Below are 9151 nucleotides of genomic sequence, written 5' to 3' on the forward strand. Positions count from 1 at the left end.
TAGTGGGTGCTTTTACGTGTCACCCGCACGAAAACGGCCACGCTCGAAATGGTGTCTTTTATGTGCCACCCGCACAAGCCAGTCCAGGGGCACTGGCAACGATCTCGCTCGAAAATCCTACAGGAGCCAGTCAGGCGGTACTGGCAACGGCCACGCTCAAAATGGTGCATCTCATGTGCCACCCGCACAAGAACCAGTCCATATATATACACAACAGGCTTCTTTCAGTTTCCGTCTACCAAATCCACTCACAAGGCTTTGGTCGGCCTGAGGTTATAATAGAAGACACTTGTCCAAGATGCCACGCAGTGGGACCGACCCTAGAACCATGTGGTTGGTAAGCAAGCTACTTACCACAAAGCCACTCCTGCACATAATAATGTATGTACATTATTATTATTTATAGTAGTAGTAGTAGTAGTAAACCTTTTGTTACTATATTTCTGTTGGAATAAACTGTCTTGAAGAAGTTCGTCAAATAATTTTGTCATTACTGAAGCTGGTGTTTGAATCATAAAATAGCAAGAAATTTTGATGGAAGGTTTTAATTGAAATCACTTTAAAATAGAAAGTCTGTAATTATAAAACCAGGTGTGGTCTCAGGTGAGTTGGCATTAAAATGGGTTAAAGTAGAAAGCTGGCAGAATCGCTGGAGCATCAAACAAAATGCTTAGTGGCATTTTCTTTTGGCATTTTGAGTTCAAACGCTGCCAAGGTTGACTTGGCCTTTCATCCTTTCAGGGTCGATAAAACAGATACCAGTTGAGTACTGGGGTCAATGCAATTGACTACTCTCTTCCTCCAAAATTTTAGGCCTTGTGCTCATACTGGAAGCTATAAGGTGGTGAGCTCACAGAATAGTTGGTGCACAGGACAAAATGTTCAGTGGAACTTCGCCTGTTGCTACGTTCTGAGCTCAAATTCCACTGAGGTCAACTTTGTCTTTCATCCTTACAGGGTTGATAAATTAAGTACCTGTGAAGCACTGGGGTTGATGTAATAAACTAGTCCCCTCCCCACTAAATTTCAGACCTTGTGCCTTCAATAGAAAGGGTTATTATTTAGTAGTAGTAGTAGTAAGATGGTGAGAGTGTCAAGTAAAATACTTAGAGACATTTCTTCTGGTTTTACATTCTGAGTTCAAATTCCTCTGGGGTCAACTGCTTTATTTACTCATTCCAGCTTGGTAGAATGAGTACCAGTTGACTACTGGGGTCAACGTAATCAACTCCCACTAACTGTGGGTCCTGTGCCAAAATTTGAAAGAATTATTAGCATTATCCTTATTTACTACTGATAAAGTAGAACTCTTTTACAAGTCTCTCTCTTTCTCTCTCTCTCTCAACGAAGCAAAAAGGGTTTTACGAGATTAATAAAGACTTACTAAAAATACATGTTATAGAGGTAATTTTCTATAGTTTGGAGTCTCCCCTTACAGGAGTTGGCAAAAGTAAAAATAAGGTTTGTGTTTTATTTTTAGACAAAATTGTATTTTTTTCTTCTCATGTTACTGACAAAACAGCAATGACCATAAAGATTTTACACCAAATTCTCTAAAAGGAAACCAAAAATATACAAAATGATACATTTCCACACATAGAAAATAAACAAACCAAAAGAATTTGAGTACAATACAAGATGTTAAAAAACATGAATGAACAAAGAGAAAACAGTTATTTTAACTCAACAGCAACAAGCATACATGTATCTTTTCAGGTGGAAATGTGAACAATAATAAATTGTCTTTTGCTGATGTTTTATCAACAAAAAAAAGAAGAAAGGTTAAAGAAAAAGAAAGAAAAGTCTAGATATGAAACAATTTGCAGAGAATTCAAAGGTTTGGCAACACTTTGTTTTCTGGATTGGGGCCAGTTTTCCACAATCAATTACAGGGGTTCATGAGAAAAGGAAACTAACATACCTATATCTTGTGAAAGACACAATAGATTTCCTGATTCCATCTAAATACAAATTAGAGAGAACTCTGGAAAATATTTCAAATGAAATATCCTTTACTGGGAGAGGATGGGGTGCATATGACACTATGAGTAATATTTAACCCTTTAACATTTAAACCAGCCATATCGGTCCCAAATATTCTACCTGTTTTATGTTCAAACTGGCCAGATCCAAACTCTCACACCTACCCTACAATGTCATTCTAAAAATAAACAATCACATCATTGAATTCTTCTAACGATGAGGTAATGCATGACTAATTCAAAACAATGTGAATAAATAAACTTTACATTTGACAGGGTAACCTGAATGCTTTAGAGGACGGGGCAAAAGGTCCAAACACAATATGTGAAACACAAGGACCACCATCAGGGACATTGGTGACATTTGTGCCACCTTTGTGACTCAATATAGACGGGTGGTAAGCACAGATGTAACCTTTGGTGATATGTAGTTAGGTGCAATCACTATTAATATACAGGTCCTCATGACTTTGCAAGATCACAAATCAATACTGTGTCTCGTAGAAGGTGTTGAGTGGAAGAAAACGTTCAGTATTCACAACAAACAGCCCAGCTGTTACACAGGTGGAAGCGAAACTCATCTGAAAATATTCTGTACAGAAAATCCAAAACAAAAGGCATCTATCACAAATCATGTAAGTTTTGGTCCTAGGATAGCACCAGACACAACTCATGAGTTAGCAAATGAAATTATCCTATCCTCATTACCAAGAGTAGACCATGATAACCTAAAGCCTTCTCCCCCAGACACAAACATTAAAGCCAAGTCATCCATAGTAACAACTACAATAGCTAAGATCTAACAACCCGGAAGTACTCCCTCATAGTAGTACTACTTCATCTACTTATGACGATAGGGGAACAGACAGTGGCCAATGGGATCAAACAGACTCCCTAAGAAAAAAAAAAGCCATTCTTGTTTGTGAGGTTCGCTTTCCTGTGATTAGTTGTCATGATTTCTTTCTAGGTCTTGCTCTTCCACAAGTTCCAACCACTTCAAGGACTCAGTACTTCTTTATACAACAAACATCTTTCATACATAGCACATGCATCTACCAGAACAGGTAGGTAGAAGACAAAGAGGCGAGACACACAAGCACTACCAACAGAAATGTTAAAAAGAGGTAGATATCTGGCATCTCCTACCAACCATATACATGTCTCATTTCCAACCAGAGCTTCACTTCATGGATTTGGATGTACAGTTAACAAAGTATCCAGAAATGAAAGAGGAGAGTGTCATGATTGGATTCACTGGATAATCTTGAGAAAGTGAGCAAGTGGTGATCAACTAATTGACATACATTTGTTTATTGCCCTCTCTATTTTCGCACTTGTCTTTCTGTAGAAGAGTGTATGCTTGGAAATATAACAGAATTTCTCTTCTATTTTTCCTGAGCATAAATCTAATAGACTCTGTATGTTTTTTTTTTGTTTTTTTTACTTTGTCTTCATAATTTTTATTTTCATTTTTGCATCATATGTGTGTGTACAGAAGTACGGATTTGTGTGGCTGTGTGGTCAATAACTTTGCTTCACATTTCCATGGCTTCCAATTCATTTCCACAACATGGCACCTTAGGCAAGTGTCTTCTCTTATAGTGCCAAGTTAACCAAAGCTTTGTAAATAAATTGGTAGACAGAAACTGAAAAGAACCTTATCATACATAAATCCACACATGCATACATATACACACACATGTATTGTATATAAATGCACACACATGCACATGTACTTATATATCATGTGTGTAAGTGTATGCACATGCATAATGGTATGTGTCTCTTTGTCCTGATTACACTGATTACAAGCAAACTTCACTGTCATATGAGCAGTGAAGTCTGTTAATGTTCTTTGAAAAAAAACCCAGACCAAGGGGAAAATATAATCTTGCTTAGAAACAAGTGAAGATTGGTGACGGAAAGAGTATCTGACTGCAGAAAATCTGCCTCTACAAATCTCATCTGACCCAGACAAGCATGGAAAAGTAGATTTCAAAATGCGTATCAGGACAATTACCCCCGATGACAACTACCCACTAGGACAATATATACATATTAGTCCTGATCGTGGTGTATATGCATAAATAACTGTTGCTTGCTTTGTTAATACAATTGGTTCAGATTTAAGCTTTATTCTGCTAAATACCCTGATTATCTCAGTTACTTCATTTCTTTGCCTCCATTAACTCTGCCACTGTTACTAAACCAGAATAATTTGGGCTCTTAGCCCATGTGGAATCCAGCTAATTACCCTCTGTCTTACATCAACTTGTAATTACCCTCCGTCTTACATCAACTTGCCTTTATTCATATATAAATATATATATATATACATATATATATAAGGTAGTTCTATATTTAAGAGATGAGGAATTATGTACATTATTTACAATTGATGGATATTTGTCCTCATCTTGCTTGTTAACACAACGTTTCGGTTGATATACCCTCCAGCCTTCATCAGGTGTCTTGGGGAAATTTTGAACCTGGGTTCTCATTCTTAAGGTATTTTTCGATATTATTATTCAGGTAATCGAACTCGGAATTTTGGGGTTAGTAGCCCGCGCTCTTAACCACTACGCCATATGCCCATGGGTTAGGGTTAGGGTTAGAGCATATGGCATAGTGGTTAAGAGCACGGGTTACTAATCCCAAGATTCCGAGTTCGATTCCAGGCAGTGACCTGAATAATAATAACAACAACAACATCGAAAAATACCTTAGGAATGAGAATTCCGGTTTGAAATTTCTCCAAGACACCTGATGAAGGCTGGAGGGTATATCAGCCGAAACATTGTGTTAACAACAAACAAGAGGAGGACAAATATCTGTCAATTGTAAATAATGTATATATTAGGCAGTATTCCAGAATGGCCACAGTCAAATGACAGAAATTATATACATGTATATACACACACACATACAATCCTTCCAGAGCTACCTTTCATTGGCAGCTCTAAAGTTTTGTACCTGACAGGAAGAAGAGGTAAGGTTTCTGGTAGTTGGTGGGTTGTTTGATATATATGTTAACAAGGGAGGCTTGATGAGGTCTGGTAGGGCTGACACAAGTCCATGGTTGCCTCCTTGTCTTTCAGAGATAGACTTCTTATGGTCTGGAAGTTGTCTTGCTTTGACTGTGTGATTTGTCAACAATTCTTTTTGCTTTCTTTCCCCAACTAAGAATGAAGTTTCAGATAGTTAAGAATGTTCAGGGCACCTCATTTAGTACATAATCATCTTTTAAAGCTATGAGCCTGATAAGGAAATACTTGGAGATGTATAAGGCTGGTAGAGACGAGATAACTTACATTGAATAATTATTTCTTATATACAGATATTTATGATTGTGTGTGCATGTACATATATACACACATACGTGTGTGCATGCACAAACCACACTTACATACAATCTTTTACTCTTTTACTTGTTTCAGTCATTGGACTACGGCCAGGCTTGGGCACAGCCTTGAAGGATTTAGTCAAAGCAATCGACCCCAGAATTTAATTTTAAGTTGGGTACTTATTCTATCAATCGCTTTTGCCATACTGCTAAGTAAGTGGATATAAACAAACAAACACTGGCTGTCAAGCAGTGAGGGTACAAATGCAACATGCACGCACATACAGATACACACACATACACACAACGGGCTTCTACACAGTTTCTTATTTCTTTATTGCCCACAAGGGGCTAAACATAGAGGGGACAAACCAGGACAGACAAAGGGATTAAGTCGATTACATCGACCCCAGTGCGTAACTGGTACTTAATTTATCGACCCCGAAAGGATGAAAGGTAAAGTCGACCTCGGCGGAATTTGAACTCAGAACGTAACATTTCGCCCAGCGTGCTAATGTTTCTGCCAGTTCGTCGTCTTCTACACAGTTTCTATTTACCAAAATCACTCACAAGGCTTTGTTTAGACTGGAGCTGTAACAGAAGACATTTACCCAAAGACTGAACCTGAAACCATGTGGTTGTGAACTTCTTAACCATGCAGCCATGCTTATATCTGTAAAATCTCTATGCACCTGGGTGAAATACATGTGTGGATGAGTTGGAGGTATATTAAATACCATACAACATAAATCAAAATTTTATGTTGTATATTATTTGGTATATCTGTATTTGTCTTTGTGGTTGAAGTACATGCTGCTGGCCATTCTTGGTTATTTCTCTTAGCTCAATTTCATTTACATTATGCAAGTTACCTCAGCCGTAATTGTGTTCCACTCTTTTTTGTACATGCCAATGTGCCTTAGTCACTGAACATAAGGTTGGACAATTGGTATGCTGATGACACCTATCAAGGCAGAAACATGTCTCTATGACTGTCCTCTTATCTTTAGACAATAAATCTGTCCTTTTTTAATGGTATCTCAAATTTGGAGACTTCTTGATTGAGATCATCTGCCCTTCGCATATGCAGCTGGTTTTAATTGCTATTTGGTAATTATGATATATCCTCTCGAGGCAGAGATGTAATTAATCAAGAATTTATGCAGTTTAGTAGTTAATATACCTGTATTTCTCTCTCTATATGTATGTGTGTGTGTGTTTGTGTGTGTATTTATGGGTGTATTTGATAATTTTATTGATAGTAACTTCGAAGATTCACCACTCGTTGGCTTCATCAAAGTTGATGAGTGTTGAAGCTATGAAGTACTGTGACTAAAATTAATTAAATAATTAATTAAAATTATAAGCATCAGGCTCTACACGTGGAAAAGCCTTTATTCATTTAATGTTAACAGTTGTTACATATATAAAAAATGCTAAATTTTAGATAGGTATGTGTGTAATGTACATATGTATGTGTATATACACATACACACATATAAATGCATTCTACACACACGAATTATATCACAATGGTGTCAGAAGTTACACGTTTCAAATGGGTCAGTCATTAGTTTACAAGATTCGGGATGGAGAAAGTCACAAGGGTGTACCTGTAACTCGGTGCAGAACAAACATTGTGAGGGACTTCATGCGATAAGAACCAGTTTTTAGCTTTCTCAATGTTTATAATTTCCCCTGTATGCAACATACAACATTGGTGTGTATATATGTGTGTGTGTGTGTGTGTGTGTGTGTGTGTGTGTGTGTGTGTGTGTGTGTGTGTGTGTGTGTGTGTATATATATATATATATATATATATATATATATAACGGGCTACCGCGCAGTTTTCGTCCTCTCAATTCTGTTCTCAATGTAGTGGTCAGCAAAACTCTACAGTAGCAAGCACTTCCCCAAATGTATACGGGACACATGTATTTATAGATGTGGATACCTACATACATACATAATGCAAACGTACATATCGTACACACATACACATAGATAGATATAACCGGCTCGTGTTTTTGCCGTATGTATATGTACATTATTAATGATGATGATGATGATGATAATAATAACGATAACAACAATAACGCAGAGGCATGAATCTCACAACACAACACTTTTCCATAATTACTATACACGAACGTAACAGATCGTATACACATAAGCCCAATCATGAATGTATAACACACACACATATGATACAACGGTTTCGCAATAAATGAGGCAAGAATTCCGCCCAAACAGGAAAGGATTGTAGCCGTTTGGTGTGGACAAAACAAGGTTTCTGGATAGGATATATATATAGTCATATATATGACAATATGTATATATATATATTGTTATATATATGACTATTGCTGAGGGTTTATGGTAGAGCCCCGCAACCTTCCAATTAACGAGGGACTTTTACACACATGAGAGGAGCGGCAGTCAATCAAATACTTTGGATTCGGCATTTAAAAAAAAAAATTTCTTGTCATTTCTTCCCGTTCGACTGCCAAAAACATGTAATAAGTGGCCAAAAGTCGGGGATTATTTTAACGAGTGTGCCACATTATAAAATAAACCCCGACTTACCGTCCGCTCACTACAAGCTGACGTGTGCCCACATAAAACAGGATATTTTTTTTTTTAATTACAATTAATAAGAATGGAAAGAATTGGGTTGACTTTACAATATTCTGGTGGTTCTTTCTTTTTTTTCGTAACACCAATACAAAACAAGATAATTGATTATAGAAGCAATAATATTAAGCGAAAGGAAATGTCCTAAAACACTCAATGATTATAGAATTAAAAACTACATCAAAATATGGTAAAATTGAGGAATAATTGGGGGTAAAAAAAAACCAGAAAACAAAATCGTCCAATTTCCATTCTGGTAAATATTGTAAAATAATGGTGAAATTTAAGAGTTAAATCGCGGCAAGCTTAAATAAAAACATAGAATTAAATATCTTCTTAATGCTAGCAAGTGCGAGTTATATGTGTGTGAGGGCGCGTGTATAATATATATAAATAAATGTATGTATGTGTATGTGTATAGTGTGAAGAGATAGATACATACATGATATATATATATATATATATATATTTATATATATTTATGTATATCTATATATATTTATATATTAAATAGGAAAAGATAAATTATCATTATACTTACATTTGTATACATTCTCAATTGAAATATCCCATGGCAAACAACGTGTATATAAACACAAATGTATATATATTATAGAATTATATATATGAGTGCATGCTTGAGTGATGTATATAACCACGTTATAAATATATATATATATATGTGTGTGTGTGTATGTATGTATATATATATATATAAAGGTATTAATGTTGACCGGGGTATATGAGATGCCGGAAATGTGAAGCTAGTAGGACAGATGTTGTAGTTAAAAGAGGCAGCAACTGTGGTCTATGGTGTTTAGCAACAGAGGTAATACAACTGAGTTGTGTACACAGAAAGAGAGAGAGAGGAGGAGGAGAAGAAGTCCGTCACCAACACCGCTGCTACTGTAGCAACTGCTGCTGTTGTTGTTGTTGGTGGTGGTGCTGCTGCTGCTGTTGATATGCGCGCGCCCGCGTGCGTGCGTGTGTAAGCAATATCTCCGTCACCACTATCACACTGTCGTTGAGAGCTGCACCACAGCCTTCACCGCCATTATCACTTCACGCATTACCACCACCACCACCATCATCATTACTACTACTACTATAACATTTCACAGAAATTGCCACCGACAACACAATCACCACCACCACCACCACCACCACTACTACTACTACTACTACTATAACA

The 9151-nt window shown here is 36.8% G+C and overlaps 1 protein-coding gene across 2 annotated transcripts in view; it reads right to left on the reverse strand.

The window, feature by feature from the left end:
- Window positions 1-8802, reverse strand: part of LOC106877701 (rho GTPase-activating protein 21) — a 373680-nt gene extending 364878 nt beyond the window's left edge. For both annotated transcript variants that reach the window (XM_052970828.1, XM_052970827.1), the window contains exon 1: window positions 8501-8802. The gene's annotated coding sequence lies outside the window, so the exon portion shown is untranslated. The remainder of the gene's footprint in view (window positions 1-8500) is intronic.
- Between the last annotated feature and the right edge of the window lie 349 nt (window positions 8803-9151).

Source organism: Octopus bimaculoides, chromosome 9 (assembly GCF_001194135.2).
Source record: "Octopus bimaculoides isolate UCB-OBI-ISO-001 chromosome 9, ASM119413v2, whole genome shotgun sequence".
Classification (NCBI taxonomy): domain Eukaryota; kingdom Metazoa; phylum Mollusca; class Cephalopoda; order Octopoda; family Octopodidae; genus Octopus; species Octopus bimaculoides.